General features: G+C 44.7%; 1 long non-coding RNA gene across 1 annotated transcript; it reads right to left on the bottom strand.

Annotated features, from left to right (window-relative positions):
• Window positions 1-14,091: 14,091 nt before the first annotated feature.
• Window positions 14,092-16,724, bottom strand: LOC147582197 (uncharacterized). The gene is made up of 2 exons (XR_015248663.1): window positions 16,656-16,724; window positions 14,092-14,395 (listed from the first exon to the last, which is right to left on the bottom strand). It is a non-coding gene; the product is annotated as an uncharacterized LOC147582197 (long non-coding RNA).
• Between the last annotated feature and the right edge of the window lie 803 nt (window positions 16,725-17,527).

Genomic DNA, 17,527 nt, shown 5'->3' with positions numbered 1-17,527 from the left:
GATGCTCAAGAAGGACCCAAGCGTTTCTTCCTCCTTCACATTCTTATTAGATTACATTTTCCAGAATGTTTGTATCTGGGCATCTTTGTTTTTTCATCGTCTCCTCTGTTTATTTGAACTGAATTTTGGGTTTAATTTTTTTTTTTTTTTTTGGCCAGTCTTTCCTCCCCCAAACAAACATATCATTAAGGAGAAAAATGTTCAGTGGTTTTAATGTGATTATTAATAAAAGTGAAATATTCACATGGGGCTTAAGAGGAATTAACACGGGTCTATGCTGATCCACACTTGATTACCTATTATGCTTCCACGCCAAAGATAAAGAGGGTCTGGGGAAGCCCTCCCTCTCCCTTGGAAAGTTTATTAAAATGATAAATGAGGTTTTGGTGGCAGTTAAGCAACTATAAAGTATTCTCTTGTGGACAAACTCTGTCCCAGCTTGTTAGGGGCGTTCTGACGAGGAGCGCTCGTGGTAGCCCCCCGTGCATCGGGGCTGTGTAGCCAAGGTGACCGTGATGATGGGTTTCCTGGACACAGAATATGTCAAAGCTACCCCTGAATAGATCATAAATATTCGACATTCTGAAACCTCCCTCTGCATGGATCATTTTCTTGGGATTCATCTCAAGAGAAATAGTCAATATATTAATTTTCCTAATGGAACTCAGCACTGACAAGGAATAATGAGGAGGCTTCATTATAGCCTCATTTTCCATCTGTCGCAGCCACCGTTGACTCTATGCATGTCGTATTCACAGGGCCAGTTAAAACCAGGAAACAATGCTTCTTTCTGGAATCCGTGTCATCTTCCCAAAAAGCAGCAAGACTTTGTTCAGAATTCAGTATCATAAGCACAGTCTCAAGGGACAAGTATGCATTACGGAGGATTCCTGGGCCCCCAAGTCTTGGGATATTAAAATATCTTTCGACATCATCTTTCTATATTTTTCTATAACCTACTAACACACTGCCAACGTTCTAAGCATTCAGGTGAGTGGTGGGTGTCTGGTCACTTTAGAGGTAGCAGCACGAGAATGTTTCAGCATGCTTACTTTTATGCTTCCAACCTATGCCCCCCTCAGAGAAAGTTAAGGGTTTGTGTGCGCCTTTGTCCAGCTCTTATATCATGAAATAGCCTCTCCAAGCACATTTCACAATCTAATAGAAAATAAAAATAACAAAATGTACCTCCAAGATCATTGGGCGGATTAAAACAAGGCACAATATGTGAAAAGGCTAACACAGTGGGGTGCCTGGGTGGCTCAGTTGGTTAAGAGTTCCACTTTGGCTTAGGTCATGATCTCACCATTTGTGGGTTCGAACCCCGCATTGGTCTCTGTGTTGACAGCTCAGAGCCTGGAACCTGCTTCGGACCCTCTGTCCTCCCATTTCTCTGCCCCTCCCCTGCTCATGCTCTGTCTCTCTTTCAAAAATACACATAGAAGAAGAAGAAGAAGAAGAAGAAGAAGAAGAAGAAGAAGAAAGAAAGGAAAGAAAAGTCCAGTGCGGCTCCTGGCACAGTAGAGCTGATCAGGCTTGTATCTTAGACCGTTACAACCACAGGGGCTTCTTTACTTTCTGGTTTACGTAGCTAAACAAAAGGAGCTGTTTTGAGAAGGGGGTGCGGGTGTCTCACATGAAGGGGCATTTTTATCCATTAGCACGAGAAACGCTCCAACACAGGGAGGCTGTGGTGGTGGAGGGAGGCATGGTGGGCAGGTGCCCGGTAGGTGACGAGGGACTGGAAGGGGACCGTGTTGGTGATACAGGTCAGAGCGTCTCTAGGGCCTGCTGGCAGCTCCTGAGACTTAGAAATTGTGCTGTTGTTTCCAGTGTTCAAGATCTCACCACCTGGCCCCAATCTACTTTTTATCTGCAGCCCATGAGGTAGATTTAAATAACGATGTTATTACACGCGATGTTTCTCCTGCCTGAAATCCACTCCTCTACCCACCCCCTCTCCCATATTCTTGCTGTATATCCAGGATCCTCCCTCTATGTAGCTTTCCTGTTCTGGAAATCAACTCTGTGTACTGTGAGCTTTTTTAAATGTTCGTGTGTGCGTGTGTGTGTGTGTATACACGTGCATATGTGCAGGCATGTGTATGCAGGTGTGGCATTTAAAGTGTACTTATTGGGGCTCCTGGGTGGCTAAGTCAGTTAAGCATCCAACTCTTGATTTCAGCTCAGGTCGTGATGTCACAGTTCGTGAGTTTGAGCCCCGCATCGGGCTCTGCTCTGACAGCATGGAAACTGCTTGGGTTCTCTCTCTTCCTCCTCTCTTTGCCCCTACCGTGCATGCTCTCTCTCTCTCTCTCTCTCTCAAAATAAATAAGTAAACTTAAAAAACAAGTGTACTTATCCTAAAATGCCTAGTAGTGTAATTTACCTACATAATCTCCTGTAATGGATAACAATCCCTTAAATCTGTACTGTCTAAGGACTTCATTGGTCATTAGAAAGCCATGATCTGGGGGAAAAACAAAAATTTTGCAAACAAACCAACCAACAAACAAAACTGGCTTTGAGTTGGGGTAGTGTTTTGGGGAGCGCCATGAGCTTATATAACCCAGGGCTCCTTTTCCAGGTCCCTCTATGAAAATAAGCTATTATGTGTTATCTCTTTGAGACTGAATTTCCCCATATATAAAAATGTAACAACGTATGTCTTGCTGGATGATTGCAAAGATTGCCAAGATCATGCATGGAAGCAGCTGGCGGACACAATGGAAGCTGCTGTGACGATTCCACTGGCTGAAGCACGGGGCTGGGAGTCAGTTCTTGTCACACATGTTCTCCGTACCTAGCATTGACAGGTTCGCTCCCGGGATTATCACTGGGACCTCAATGTACAGATGAGAAACCCGCATTCCATAAAGGGTTAAGAAATGGACCCACAGTCAGTCCGTGCTGTAGCTTGCCTCAGACAGGGTCTGGACCCCACCCCCCATCTTTGTGCCACGTAGCTTCTCTGGGAGGATTTGTCAAATCAGGGACAGAAGATATGAAGTTTCCTGGAAACACCAAAAAACAAACAAACAAACAAACAAACAAAAAAAACAAAACAAAAAACAAAAAAACCCCAAACAAACCCAGAAAACAAAAATCAAAAACCCATACCTTAAATCAAGCGCACTATCAGAGTTTTGAATGGTGACAAAGTAACATTCTTTGGGCCAAACAGAGATATGAAATGATGATAATTTTTATTATTTGTATTTCGTAAAATGATTCTTTAATCTACGCTCAATAGGTCTCATGGCACTGTTTGTATAACAGACAATGGAAGACACAGAAAAATTGTTGTTACAGGTTGATTTGTGTGTCCTCTGCCAGGGTCCTTTGTTGGACCCCAGGGTCACAGGATGTGACTATGTTTGGAGACAGGGTCTTTACGGAGGCAATCAAGGTGAAATGATGGCATTAGAGTGGGCCCCACCCCGATCTGACTGGTGTCCTTATGAAAAAGGGAAATGTGGACACAGATGCACCGAGGGAGGGAGGGTGATGTGACTCCCACCGGTCTCTGGGGGCTTGGCAGCTGTCTGCAGGCCAACGAGAGAGACTTCGGGTGGAGACACAGCCTCCAGAAGTGGGAGATGATACATTCCCGTTGTTTCAACCACTCCCTTTGTATCGCTTTGTCCCTGCCACCCCAGGAAACCCACACAGTTGTGCCCCAGAGGGAACGTGGTCTGCCCCTGCGACATCATTTCCAGTCGCATGAGTGATTTCCACTTTGAATTGGGTCAGGCTTCTTTGTGACTCTATTAACAACTGATATTACAGTTATAACCTGCGAAGTCTAAATGTTAGGCCGTTGAGAACAATGGCGTGTATACCTTGTGTGTGTACGTCTATCACGACCCAGGCCGTGAGCGCTAACAGCAGGTGCATTGGCTTCAAGCAGAAGAGAGCCCAAAGCCACTGTGGTCCTAGTCTGCACATACTCGTCCTGCCCTAACAGGTCACAACTTGGTAGGGTGGCCTCCAGTGGGTAGGTCTTCATTCTGACCTAGACCTAATGGTTCAATATATCAGATCACATTGTAACCAGAGTCACGAAATCTAAGTTTTCTGGTAAGATCAGCTACATGGCCGTGGGCCATGCGGTGGCCTAAATCTTTGCTCCTCTCCCCCCAAGTTCATATGTTAGAATCCTTGTTCCCAAGGTGAGAGTGTTAAGAGGTAGGGCCTTTGGGAGGTGATCAGGTCCTGAGAGCAGGACTCATGGTGGGATTTGTGCCCGGGGTAAAGGACACGCCACACCTCCCCACCCCTTCTGCCACACGAGGTGACTTTGAGAAAGTGGCAGCGGGCTCCCACCCGACACCGGCTCTGCTGTTGTCCCTTGCTTGGATTTCCAACCTCCAGAACCTTGAAAAGTCAATGTCTGCTGCTTACTAACCACCTACTCTGTGCTATTTTCTGACGGCCCCCAGAAGGGACTAAGGCGACTCGAACACCGCACCCTGCTTCTGCACCCCTGGGGAAGGCCTGTTGTCCCCTGGCCCCGCCACTCATCCCCGGAGGTTGTGCGAGGCAGCCGGCCTGCCGTGGGTCAAGAATGCACTCCTTGGAACGTCCGAAGTTCATTCATGGGCTTCAGACTTCCGGAACTTTGTCAAGCGAGTGTGTTGTGTTTCTGGATGTCTATTGTGGAAACTCTTTTCCAAAGAAGCAAAGTCACTGGAAACCCAAAAGGCACGAGTTCTAACCTGAGCAGAAGGCTTGGCGAGCAATGTCATGTTTGAGTGAAGCCGCCAGCATTCTCCCTCTAGAGACAAAACACATTATTTCTATGACATGCTTAGTCTCCATCTGCTCAGAGAAAAGGAGCAAACCTCCAATATGCCCCACCATGGGCTGTGCCTGCCTGTGTGCGTGGCTCGCCCCGCCAGGCCGGATCAAATGCTAGGTGACTTCAGGCTCCTAATGGAAATAGCCTATGGGTACTAACTGAGGGAAAACAAATGAATACCTGCATTATTTCGCTCTATTTTTGTGTTACTAAAAGCAACCGCCACTAATCGGTGATCAGTTTCTAACAATCTTGGTGAATGTGTTACTCATTTTTTTCCCCTGAAGAATTCTCCAGCAACACCCATCATACTCATTGTTGAAATTATATATTCATGAAAAAAATTTCAATACCCCCAATTATGTTAGATGGTCATATTTTCCACATAAACCTAGGCATTAGTTTCCTCTAGCAGGACTCAGAGCCAGGGAAATATGTAATTTGCTCGGCTATTTGGCACCTGGGAATGATTAAGACCCTGCTGTTTGCAGTTAATATGGTGGCATGACTTGAGTTGGAGGCCAGAAATGGAAGCAGGGCTGATAACCAATCCGTCGCTTTGTTTGTGACAGAGTGGAAGTTCTGGTGCACCACTGGGGCCGGGCGGGAAGGATGTCGCGGCAGAAAGGACACAAGCAAAAAGAGAGGAACGGCGGTTGCCTGGGATATTTGTGGACTCGATTCTTAATTTTAACCATAGATTTCAGAGTTGCCATTGAAAGGGAAGGCATTAGACTCACTGCCTGGGTCGGCCTCCGGGGGTCACATGGCATGCGCCGTGTCGCGACCACAGGCGACATCCTGCAGGGGGATGTTGCCGATGCTTGCTCAGCAGTGCAAAAAAGGGCGAGGTGAGCTAGTGTCAGAATGAAGACAAATCAGTTTCTGGAAAATTACGGGCAAGAATCAGAAAATTTAGGAAGCATTTAAAACTATTTGTAGAATGAATGAATGACATAATAATAATAATAATAATAATAACTATTCTTCCAGAAGATAATGATAATAGTAATAATATTATTATTATCTTCTGGAAAAAGAGTGATAGAACCCTTCAGATGGAATTATCAGGGAAGGGAATGGCCAGGCGGCTGATGAAACAGCTTCCACGCAGGTTGATAGTCAGGATGCTGAGTGACACAGGGTGACCAGCGAGGTCATGTCCCTGTGCCCCAGTGTGGTCCCTTCGAAGGTCAGGATGGCCAACCAGACCCTGGAAGGTAGTGACCAACACAGGGCATGAGTGATTAGAAAAGCCCGGGGAACCTGCAGGTTGCATATTTGTGTATCATTCTCCAAACACAAAGTAGCTTGAATGAAATTTGCTTACAAGTCGGCCATGTGTCTGCAATCCTCCAGGATAATGTGTTAGAAACAACCGTGGGACAGAGAAGAGAGAGAAAGGTGCAAGGTAGTGGCCCGACAGCAGATGGAGAGTGCACTCACCTTGCAGCCAGAGGGAGCAGGCCCGACGATGAGGAGTAAAATCAGCACAGACGGAACGGAGTCATTAGCTCCATTAGCCATTAGCTAATCAACCCAGTGGCCCCGTGGCCATGGTTTCCATCACAAAAACTCAACGTGATGGAGTAGTCTCAAAGCATGCGGTGAGGAACCGATGCAGCGTGGAACCGCAGTCAAAAACACACTAAAGCTTAGCTCCGCGTCCATAATATTTGAGTGAGGGCCAGCTCAGATACCCCTCTCGGGGAGAACTGAGAAGCAGCAGTCTTCACAGGACCACAGAAGCCACCTAGGCAGGGGTCTACTTCAGGGAGACTCAACATCTAACCTTTAAACCCTCAGTTGCCGCATGCCCCTGACCTTCGTCCTGGCTCTCGGTTCAGCCAATCAACGCACTAACCCCACGGGGCTACGTTATTCTGCACCTGAGTCAGCTTCGTTCACATTTAATTTTGAGATGCCCCAAAGCACCAAAAGGTAAGCCTCTCTCTCGGACGCAAAGAGCCACTGGGATGCGGGACGGTGCTTTCTGAAGACAATATGAAAAAAGTATTATCAAGAAGTAATTAACTCTTGACCGCATCTACTTTCTTTGGGACCAGGCCTGTCACCTCCCTGGAGGACTCACTGCCAACAGAAGCAGGGGGTCCCTTAAGGGCACTGTTGTGTGATGGGTTCTAGCCTCAGATGGGATCAGAGGACTATGTGACAGGTGGCTTCTGAGATCCTTCACTGTGCTAGGATTCTAGAAAGCTGTGGCATCTTCCTCTTTTATCTCTTTCCTTTTTTCTAGACACTTGGTTTTTGCAATGGCCTAGGAGTTCCAGAGGATAGCCTTGGACGATGCCCTGGGTGGATTGTCTAGGAACGGCTGTGCTGAAAGCCTCGCATTAAAAGGAGGTCCTGGCCGTAACAGGACGGATTGTGGGTCGGGTTGCAGAGTCCACTGAGGTTAGCGGTCAACAAGACCATTGAGATGGTGCCTCTGTGGGTCCAATGTGTTTTCACCACCTCATCTTTACACATCAGAGGCGAATGATGACAGTGCAGTGACTCTGATGGTTACTCTTAGATATTTCTGTGCTAGGAAAGAGGGTGGAATGTGCAAGAATGATCAGAGGAGCCACACATGGACTTAATAAAAAACAAATGCACTGATGCAAAGATATTCTACTGCTTTGGTAACATCACGAGCATGGAAAACAAGGTTCAGAGAGTTGAGGTCATTGGAACAGGTTCTGAGAGGTTATTGCTTTGGAACTCTTTGCCCTTAAGGAGGTGGGGATTCAAAATATCTAGTGCTCTGATATTCTAGGCTTGGTCCAAGGTATCCATCCACGAAAGATTATAGACCCGTCCCTGGGTTCCATCTCTTTGACTGTCAAGCTTGGGTGGGATATTTCTTCTATCTGACCAAATGGTTTCTTTTTTATATGCTTCTAGGTGTAACTATCCTACACATCCTTTTTTTTTTTTTGACAATACACTATATAAAAATAATGTCTTTAAGAGAAATGAGAGATTTGCAGTTGTGAGGCTTTGCATTCTGATGAAGACCTGGAGGCTGGTATTCTGCGGCTGTCAGTCACCTAGCTAGTGTGAAACTTCTTGTGAAGCTGGCCATGGTGGGCAAGACGCCCCACCTACAAGGCCAGCTCCTGCCCGTGGCACACAAAACCTCTCATCGGCAGGGCTGTGTCATAATTGTGTGGGGCTGATGTCTTCAGGTTGAACCCATATTTCTCTTAGGCATGGGAAACTGGAAGAATATTTCTTTATTGTCTCTCCAAACGTATTGTGCTTTTTCAATGTAAGCAATTGACTCTGATTAAATCCGTGTAAGCATGATGTAAACGTGGCCACGAATCAGTTTCGTGTCTCACTTTAACTGAAATGAACGATTAGATTGCAATATTGAAAAATGAAAACATCAGAAATTATAAGGATTATCTCCAGCTCTCAGTGACACTGTCTCAACGTAATTCAAGTCTTGAGCTGCTGACCACGGAAGAGCCAACACCCCGAGTCACTGGAATGAAAGGCCAAGTCTTCTTTGTGGTCAAAGCCAAGAGAAGGCTGGAGTCCCCACTTCCTGCTGTCCTGCTCTCTTGGGTGTTGAGCAGAAATAATGGTGGGATCCAGATGCTGTGAGGCTGAGGGTCCCCATCAGAACAGTGCTCTTTGGTTTTCCATGGCTACTGCCAAAGACAAACAAAGCTAGATACTAGTTAATGTGGACGGGACAGACTTTACTCAGCAGCACACTAATGCAAAAGGGAAGGAGTCCATTGTGCCCTTGAAGTCAGCTTCCATTTGGGCAGAGGGGACCGGGCATTTTAAAGGGAGAGGGAGGGGAAATAGGATGGAGTGAATAGGGGCTCCGTGGAGTCAGAGAACAGGAAAATGACCAAAAGTGGGAACGGGGGTGTTTTGGGTGTCCTAACCGGTGCTCATTGAAGTCAGGCTCCTGCCCTCCACAGAGATGGGGAGACAGGGCCCTGTCTTCAGATGTCAGCTGCAACACACATTGGATTCTTCTGGCTTCCTTGAGTTTTCTCGGGCACTTTAAGGGAGGCTGGGGTGGCCCCAGGGACATGGCCTGGAGCTGTTAGAAGCTGTGTTCCTGTTTGTTCAGGTCTTTGCAAGCCAAGGTTGAAGCCTCGTGGAGAAGAGAGCTCAGCGGAAACTGCCTGGAGTTTGGTTAAGAGTTTTGTTGCCTCTTCTGGAAAAGGTTTCCCTCTATTGAATTTTTCTGTCGTTGTTTTCTTCTTGCCTGCTCTCTCTCTCCCTCTCCCTTCCCCTGCCTTGTTTTATTTTTAGGTGTTATGTCTCCATCCTGCCATCTGCCATTCTCCTCTCATCTTCCTAGAATCCTTAAGTCTGTTCATTAAACACTTCCCTTAACAGAGATGCGCTTCTCTACCTGCAGGTCTCATTCCTGAGACTGACATCGGAGAGAGCTTGGGTTTATAGGAAGATTGTTGCACTCGGGTATAACTTGAAAGTGGGAGAGAAAGCTGATTGCTAGAGGAACATATAGCATTGTTTCCTGCCTGTGACACAGTGAATATTTGAGATCACGGCACTTCGGGAGCAGCTGTTTCAGTTTACAGAGGAAGAAACTGAGGGCAAGAGATGAACACACGTCTTTTTGGGATGCTCTTGACGCCCCTGAGTCAGGATGCATTGAAGGAAATTCCAAGGAACTCCCGAAGACCCACTGGCATAATAACCCCGTGCCACATCCGTGGGGCTCTGCTCAGGCGTGGAGGCACAAGTCCGCTGTCTTCCTGGACCCTACAGACCTCCTGCGGATTCTGTCAGTCTTAAATTTCAGCTTTGCGATGACTTCTGGTTCTCCCCACCACGTCTTTTATTTCACCTTTTACCCCGTGTCCCAATTTCCTTCCCTCCCACACCCCTTCTAATCCAGGACTAGAGTTTTGACACTTTAAAGCCAATGTTGGCTCCTTCCAATTTTGGAGATCCTGTTGTGACACATTGTTGGTCGGATCGTGTCCCCAAACTCGTAAATTGAAATTCTCTTCCCTAGTACCGCAGAACGTGATCTTAGCTGGAGCTAGGATCTTCGCACACGGTCAAGTAAAAATGAGGTCATGAGGGTGGCCCCAATCCGATATGACCGGTGTCCTTCGAAGAAGAGGAAGTGTGGAGGCGGAAGCACATAAGGGGAAGACAGTGTGCAGTTTCTGGGAGAGGATGGCCATTCACAAGCAAGGAGAGGGGCCTGGAACAGAGTCCTTCTCCCAACCTTCAGAAGAACCCAGCCCTGCCCACACCTTGACTTTCAGCCTCCAGCCCCATGAGACAGCCCATTCTATTGCGTAAGTCCAACAGTCCACTGGCTTTGCTATGTCAGCTCTAGCAGGCTAACCTGCGTATCTTCCTGGGGCGTCAAGTACATAGTAAATGGAACAACTGAATGACTGGGAGACCCCAGCTCGCATTTCAAAGTAGTATTTGGCACCATGTACAGTGCATCAAAGCTGGAAGGGGGAACCCTAAAACCTGCCACCTTGACCTCCTTTGCTATCTTCTTAGTGTGCAGGCTATCTCTAGGGGAACTTCACGAATCCTCGGCATTTCTCAGAGTATAATTAGAACAACAAAAAGCAAAAAAAAAAACAAAAAACAAAAAACAAAAAAACAAAAAAACAAAAAACAAAAAACAAAAAACCAGGACTGCCTTTTACGTATCGGGATGCTGATATCTATGGAAGCTGTTATTTGTCCGTAAAACCTTTGCTTAAAGGAAATGTCGCTGGCTTGTGCCCAGAGAGATTGTGTATGTCTGCTGATCTTTCTTTTCAAATAACTGTACTTATTGGAAGAAAATAGAGTTGGCAATGACAGTCAAAGGCATGTTGAGGGTAGGAGAGAAGATGCAACTTTATAAAGGTCAGCAATGGAGTAAAAAAAAAAAATTGATTGCTAGAGTAGGATTTCAACGTTCAGGTCTGTATTTATTTTTATAAAAATAGAGATACCAAATAGATTCTAAAAGCCATGTGAAAAGTCGGCAAATATTGCATCATGCCCACTTCTTGCTGTCTACTGTGTAAGCCCTACAGTGGGTGAAAAGGAGAAAAATACACTAGTTCCTTGTCGTTTGGCTTTTCCCCCTAGTTGGTGTTAAAATTATGGAAAAATATACAACACGTATGAAGGGCGAAAGTTATGGTAGGTGTGACATCAGTGTTGATGAGCCAACATTGCATCATCACCTTACTTTAGTCCTAAACCAACTTTAAGAGGTATGTTTCTATTTTCAGAATGTGGATGAGGAAACTGAGGCTCAGAGGGGGGCGGTGAACCGATGGTGTCATCGAGCAAGGGAGTGTCATCGTGGAGTTGGAACTCAGCTGTGGATCTCCAACCCAGGGGGGCAGGTGGTATCTCCCTGAGTGCGGGCAAGGTCTGCCTGAAGGCTGTCGACCCACAGTCACCCAGAACCCCATGCTCAGAGACCCCTGAACACCACATAATATTTTGCTTTCACTGTCTTGACATTCCTAATGATTTTCAAACCAAAGGTTTGCATTTCCGTTTTGCGCTGTGTCCCGTTATGTAGCCAATGCTGCATTCAGGCGGTGATTTTTGTGTTGTGGGTACGCTGAAGTCGGGCGAATGGCATGAGTTTTTCTGCCATAGTTTGAGTTTTATTATTCACTTTGAAATGGTTCAAATCTACAAGCAATGACTGAATATAATGGGATCACTGGGAGATTTCACAGCAAAGGTCTGCACAATCCTTCTGTAGCTGCCAAATCCTCAGGTTCCTTCAGGAAAAGCAGCAATGATGTATTCATACTTCTTCAACTATACTTCTTTTTGGATCTGAAGACTCTTAGAAATAAGAAACTCAGCACTTCAGCATCCCTTTGAGTCATGTCAATGCTTTATCACCATTTAAAGTTGAGGGAAAAAATGAAATGTTTGACCAAAAAGTATATATTAAAGAGAGCATTTATTTTTAGAATTCAAAAGCAAAATAAGACATTTAATTTTTCTGTACCTAGTCGTAAAGAGAAACATTGATTTTCATAGGAAGACAGGGTGGTTTTGAATCTTTGAGTCAGATAAACTTGTGATCAAATCTTATTATTGGAATTTACTGGCCTATCACTAAGACTACCTAACCTCATTTTCTAACCTATGAAAAGAAAATAAATTTCTTTTTGGCAGAAATATTTTGCACATTAGATGACACATGGCTACCTATGAAATCAACAAGCACATACTATCTATTTAAAATTACTGTATTTTCTTTTCTTTCATGGAGCCATTTCTTTAAATATCTGGTGATATGGCAAGAATGTTTCCTACCAAAGATTAATCATAAAACTTTAAAGAAAGTTGAAACCATGATGGTATCTGATGTATATTCTTAGGTAGTATACTTCAGAAAAAATTAAAAAGGTTTAGGTAAAAACTTGTGACCAGGATACAGCAAGTCAAAATAGTTTGAGACCCACCTCAGTTCAAAAGTTGTCTGTGTGTCAAGGTAAGGAATTGAAAGCTGCAAAAAAAATATCAAAAACAATTGTTAAATAGTATATTGGTCAAAAGTACGACCAATTTGAGACTGTGGATCATGTCTTCCAATTTGCTTGGGTGAAATACTTCACCTGCTCCTGATATGCTCATTGGCTGTTGTGTCTTTAATTTACTATCATTATGATATAAGCAAGCTAGATAGGGACCAGGATCTATTTTTATTTTACTCTGAATGACCAGGTCTGGTGCAGTGCTGTTTCCCAGAATATCTCCCCTGCTTGGTCCCCTGCTTGGCAGAAAAAAAATAATAATAATACATGAGTAAGTCGATATGATGGAATGGTCAAGGGAAAACTCTAAGAACTGAGGCCTTCTGACATCATCCTGTAATAAGACTTTCTTCCCATAGAAAGCAGAACCCGGATCTATTCTTCTTTTTTTTTTTTTTTTAACACATAATTTATTATCAAATTGGCTCACATCCAGTGTGTAAAGTGTGTTCTTGGTTTTGGGATAGATTCCCAGGGTTCATCGTTTCCATCCATCACCCAGTGCTCATCCCAACAAGTGCCCCCCTTCCATGCCCATCACCCATTTTCCCCTCTCCCCCACTACCCCCATCAGCCCTCAGTTTGTTCTCTGTATATAAGAATCTCTTATGGTTTACCTCCCTCCGTCTTTCTTTGTAACTATTTTTCCCCTTCCCTTACCCCATGGTCTTCTGTGAAGTTTCTCGAGATCCACATATGTATGAAAACATATGATATCTGTCCTTCTCTGACTGACTTATTTCACTCAGCATAATACCTTCCAGATCCATCCACATTGCTGCAAATGTCATGATTTCATTCTTTCTCATTGCCAAGTAGTATTCCATTGTATATATAAACCACATCTTCTTTATCCATTCGTCAGTTGATGGACATTTAGGCTCTTTCCACAGTTTGCCTACCTAATACAGGTCCTGTGACAAAGTTCATCTCTTCTCAGAACTTTGTCCTTAACAGAGAAAGAGCACAGTAAAGTTATTTTTGCTGTGGTGGTTTAAAAAAAAAATGCTGGGGCGCCTGGGTGGCTCAGTCGGTTAAGCGGCCGACTTCGGCTCAGGTCATGATCTCACGGTCCGTGAGTTCGAGCCCCGTGTCGGGCTCTGTGCTTACAGCTTAGAGCCTGGAGCCTGTTTCAGATTCTGTGTCTCCCTCTCTCTGACCCTCCCCCATTCATGCTCTGTCTCTCTCTGTCGCAAAAATAAATAAATGTTGAAAAAAAAATTTAAAAAAAATGCTGGCTAGATTTTTCATAATTGGACTAGGGGAAAGAAAAAGAAAGAACGGGTGCCATTCATTCAGTTGTGAGAAATGAGGCACCAGACCATTTCTCATCAATATAAGAGTAGTTGCGTAAGTCGTCCAATGTGAGTAAAGAGGCGAAGGTCTCTTCATTTTGCTCCAATTGCCATGGACAAGGAGGCATTTTGCTCCAGGTGGCTCTGGGAGATGTGATGACCAGGAAAGGAACTAGCCTTTGCGTTAAATTGAGGCTTCGGATACACGTTTTATTAAAACATCGATCACACATATGGCAAACATGGGATGGAGTTGTCAATAATACTGAAAAAAGAAAGTCTTGGGCCAACAGAAATGTTATTTATTGCACAACTGTGTGTGGATCTCAGCTCAGAACTGTCTACAATTCTCTGAGATGGTGTCAAAATATAACCAAAACAAAAGAAACTTTGTCTATAGGGAATCACAAAATTACCTCATTTCTGTAAGTAGAGCACGGTATGCTATATTCCGCACGTAAGCCACAGTTTCAATAGATTTTATACTGTTTAAATCAGAGGTCAGGTGCAGAGGTTTTGAGACAGAGGGTTTCACAATCTCAGTGCCAGGGTGCATGCGAAGGGGAAATGTTGGGTATTGGACTATTTCGTGTTATTTAAGGTCTGGAGGAAAGATTCTTTACTGCAGTCATGGAATATTCATCCAGACATGAAGGTTCTGAGCTTCTACTTGTCTCAGTTGCGGTCTTAATTGTTGGCACCAGTAGCATCCAAGAGCTCTGCTGGCTGCTCTCCAAACTTCACTTTGTCTCCCACCAAGCCACCCTCTGCAAAGTAAGGATATTTCCTAAAACACAAAACTGATTACATAATTGCATCACGCAGAAATTCATCACTCACCTTGCTGCGGAACGTCCACTTCAAACCCTTGGCACACTGCACGGGGCCATGTAAGATCTCACCCCTGTGCTCACACCCAGGTTCTCAACGCACTCGCCGCTCACTCTAACACTGCTCCCATGTTTGCAGTGTTCCTAACACACCGTGCTCCAGAGCTTTTCTTATGTGGTTCCCTCTGACTACATTGGTCCCTTTACTTGTCCCCCTAACGGGATCTGAGCCTTTAAAACGACCTAATCCATGTGATTCTTTCCCGTACTACCCACCCAAGGCTGAAGGAATGAGTGCCTCTTCTTTGAACACAATGATGTGTGTGCATGTGGCGCATCTTAGGAGTCTAGCTCCCTGGTGGAATGATGGTTACAACTCATGCTTTTGACTCTTTCGTATCTTACCATAGTGCATAAGAGACCTGTAAGTCTGGATGAATAGTCAAAATGCCATTTTACCAAATTAATCCTGTGCTATGCAAATGACTCTACAACACGCACGGATTTCGGAGGAAGAGACTAATTACAGTTTAATGGCTTATTCTCTATGACCATGTCAGGAACACATGCAAACATACGTGATGAAAGCGCTCCACACATTCTAAGAACCACTAAACATAAGAAAAGTACTATACCAGAGTCAGTGAAAGATACACAGATTACACAAAACACAACAAATGAGGACCAAAACAACAAAACCTGTCTCTGCTAACATCTTGTGGAAAACAAACAAACAAACAACCAAACAGGAACCAAAAACAACAAACAACTTGCATATAGAAGTGCATGAATACAAAATCTGCCAAACACACAGCAACATCACCATCTTCTGTGTTCAGCTCTTCGATACCTCTGGACACCGGTGTAACATATTATTGAGCACCTGTTCTGGTCAGCCCTGGGATAAGCGCTAGGAATAAACGTAAAGGAGACTCGGCCCTTATTTTCAAAACCACATTCTGGTGGGGCAATGAATCAAGAGCCTCATGAGTGTAGGGGGCTAGGTTGGCGGCAATGCCAGAAATGTCTGGGGAAGCCCCCTTCTGTGACCTGGGATAAGATGCCTCAGCTACCTCCTCAAGGGCAAGAAGGAGAGTCCAAGGGGAGTCAGTAAGTCTTTCCATGCAGCTGTTGCAAAGGACCTGAGGCAGAAGATTTCCTGCCACCTGAGACCTCAGCTTATTGTTTCTGTGGCTGCTGAAGTGCGTTATCACTGGATGCCAGGAATGAGTGGGAAATGTATTTTAATAAACAACTTGGTTTACGTGTATATTTGTACTTATCAAATGCATGCACTGACCCAACATATGTTTACATGTCTTAATTATTTAATCCTTAAGAAAACTCACGAGATAAGTATTCTCATTAATCTCCGAGTCAAGGAGACTGCAGTGCAGTAAGTCTGAGAAATTCACCAAACAACATTCAGTCAAAAAGTGACAATAGTCAAATGAACCAGGATCAGAACCCTTGAATTCATATAGACCGATTTCAGGTGACATGAGATTGGGATATGGGTTTCGTCTTCTGTGTATTCCCTGCTGATTCTTACCAGGTACCTTTCCTGTGCTTGGTCATCCTCAAATGTGTGAAGAGTTTTCATATGGCGCTATATGTTATATGCTATTTATATAAGATGAGTAATTAAAATCTAGTAAACCAAGAAAAAAAATCTTTTCCTGTAAATTTGGTGTGTGCTAGGAAATCGCGTGCTATAAATAAAATGGAGCCTAGAAACCACTGCGCTTTTTCTTACTTCTTCCCATCTCCAGGTAAGATTACCCAACTCTCCTCCCAGATCCCCATGGAAATCTCTAGGGCGCCCTTACATTTTCCTGACAGGTTGACTTCCGGTGCTCAGCTCATTGGTTCTTGGCATCTCTCTCCCAGTGTCTTTCAAGTGGTTCGTGGCCCCATTCTCTGTGCACCAAATCCTATGGCTGTCCTCACTGGTTCCTCCCCTGCAGAATATGGCTGCCCTATATGCTCTCACATTTGGGACCTGCACTGAGGGGTATACAGTTCCACTCTTGGCCATATTCATTAAAACTGAGACAGTCCATGGAGCTGCTTCTAGATTTCTCTACTCTATGGCTCACAAGCTAAACCCGGCTTTCCTTTTCCTTGTCAAGCCACCTTGTTCCTAGTTCTAGGACAGCCTGTGCAGGATAGGGACTGTCATGAAAACCAAACTAACCTCGGATCAAGGAAAAGGAGTTTTCCAATGAAGAGTGGTTAGGCTTCAGCCCAGCAAAGTGACTTCTTTCTCCCACAACAAAGGGACAGTTGTCACTATAGTAACCTAGAAGAATGGAATGAGGGGAAATATTTGTAAAAACCATCTTTGCAGCCTTAAGATGATCCCAAGACCCAATCAACACAGAGCACTCAAGTGCACCCATCTTGCACTGTTGTGGGTCAAGAAATTGGAGCTCAGAGAATTTTAATAGCTTCCCCCAGATCACACACCTATTGAGGGCTACCCCTATGACCCACCCCCTCTCAGAGCCTCTGCCTTTCCCTGTTGCTGTGAAACTCAGTAACCCTGCTATTCCCAACAGAGTGCCCTTGGATAAATTTAACTTCTTTCTGTCCCCATTTGAGGGGCCATCTCCAGGGACATTTACAACTCAGGTCTAATAACTTCCTCCAGAGGCCATCAGAACTCCACCAAATGAAAATGGAACTCTTAGATTCCAAATACAGTAAAGAATTTTCTCCTCCAAAGACAAAGTACACGTTTGCCAAAGAAAGAAACTCTTCCCTGGAAAAGAGGGAAAGAGAGGGTAAAGGGAGAGGTAGGCAGTGGGGGCCCCCACCCCCCCCCACCTCAGCCCTTCACCCCAGGCAATTTGATTGATTGGATTTTTCTTTTCTTTGGCTTGTTTGTTTGTTGGTTTTAACTGGACTCTCATTTTCACTTGACTCCTTGAAAAATCCCAGATGGAATAACAAAGCTCACAAACTCCTCCTAGCCTCCAGGCTTGCTAAACCAGCCACAAGAAGAAAAGCTGTTAAAATCCCTGTTGAGAAAGGATGGCCATCTGCTTCAACCAGCTCAATCACCTC

The sequence above is a fragment of the Puma concolor genome, chromosome A3, assembly GCF_028749965.1.
Source record: "Puma concolor isolate L17-30 chromosome A3, mPumCon1.1.hap2, whole genome shotgun sequence".
In the NCBI taxonomy this organism is placed as follows: domain Eukaryota; kingdom Metazoa; phylum Chordata; class Mammalia; order Carnivora; family Felidae; genus Puma; species Puma concolor.
This window is presented reverse-complemented; position numbering and strand designations above follow the sequence as displayed.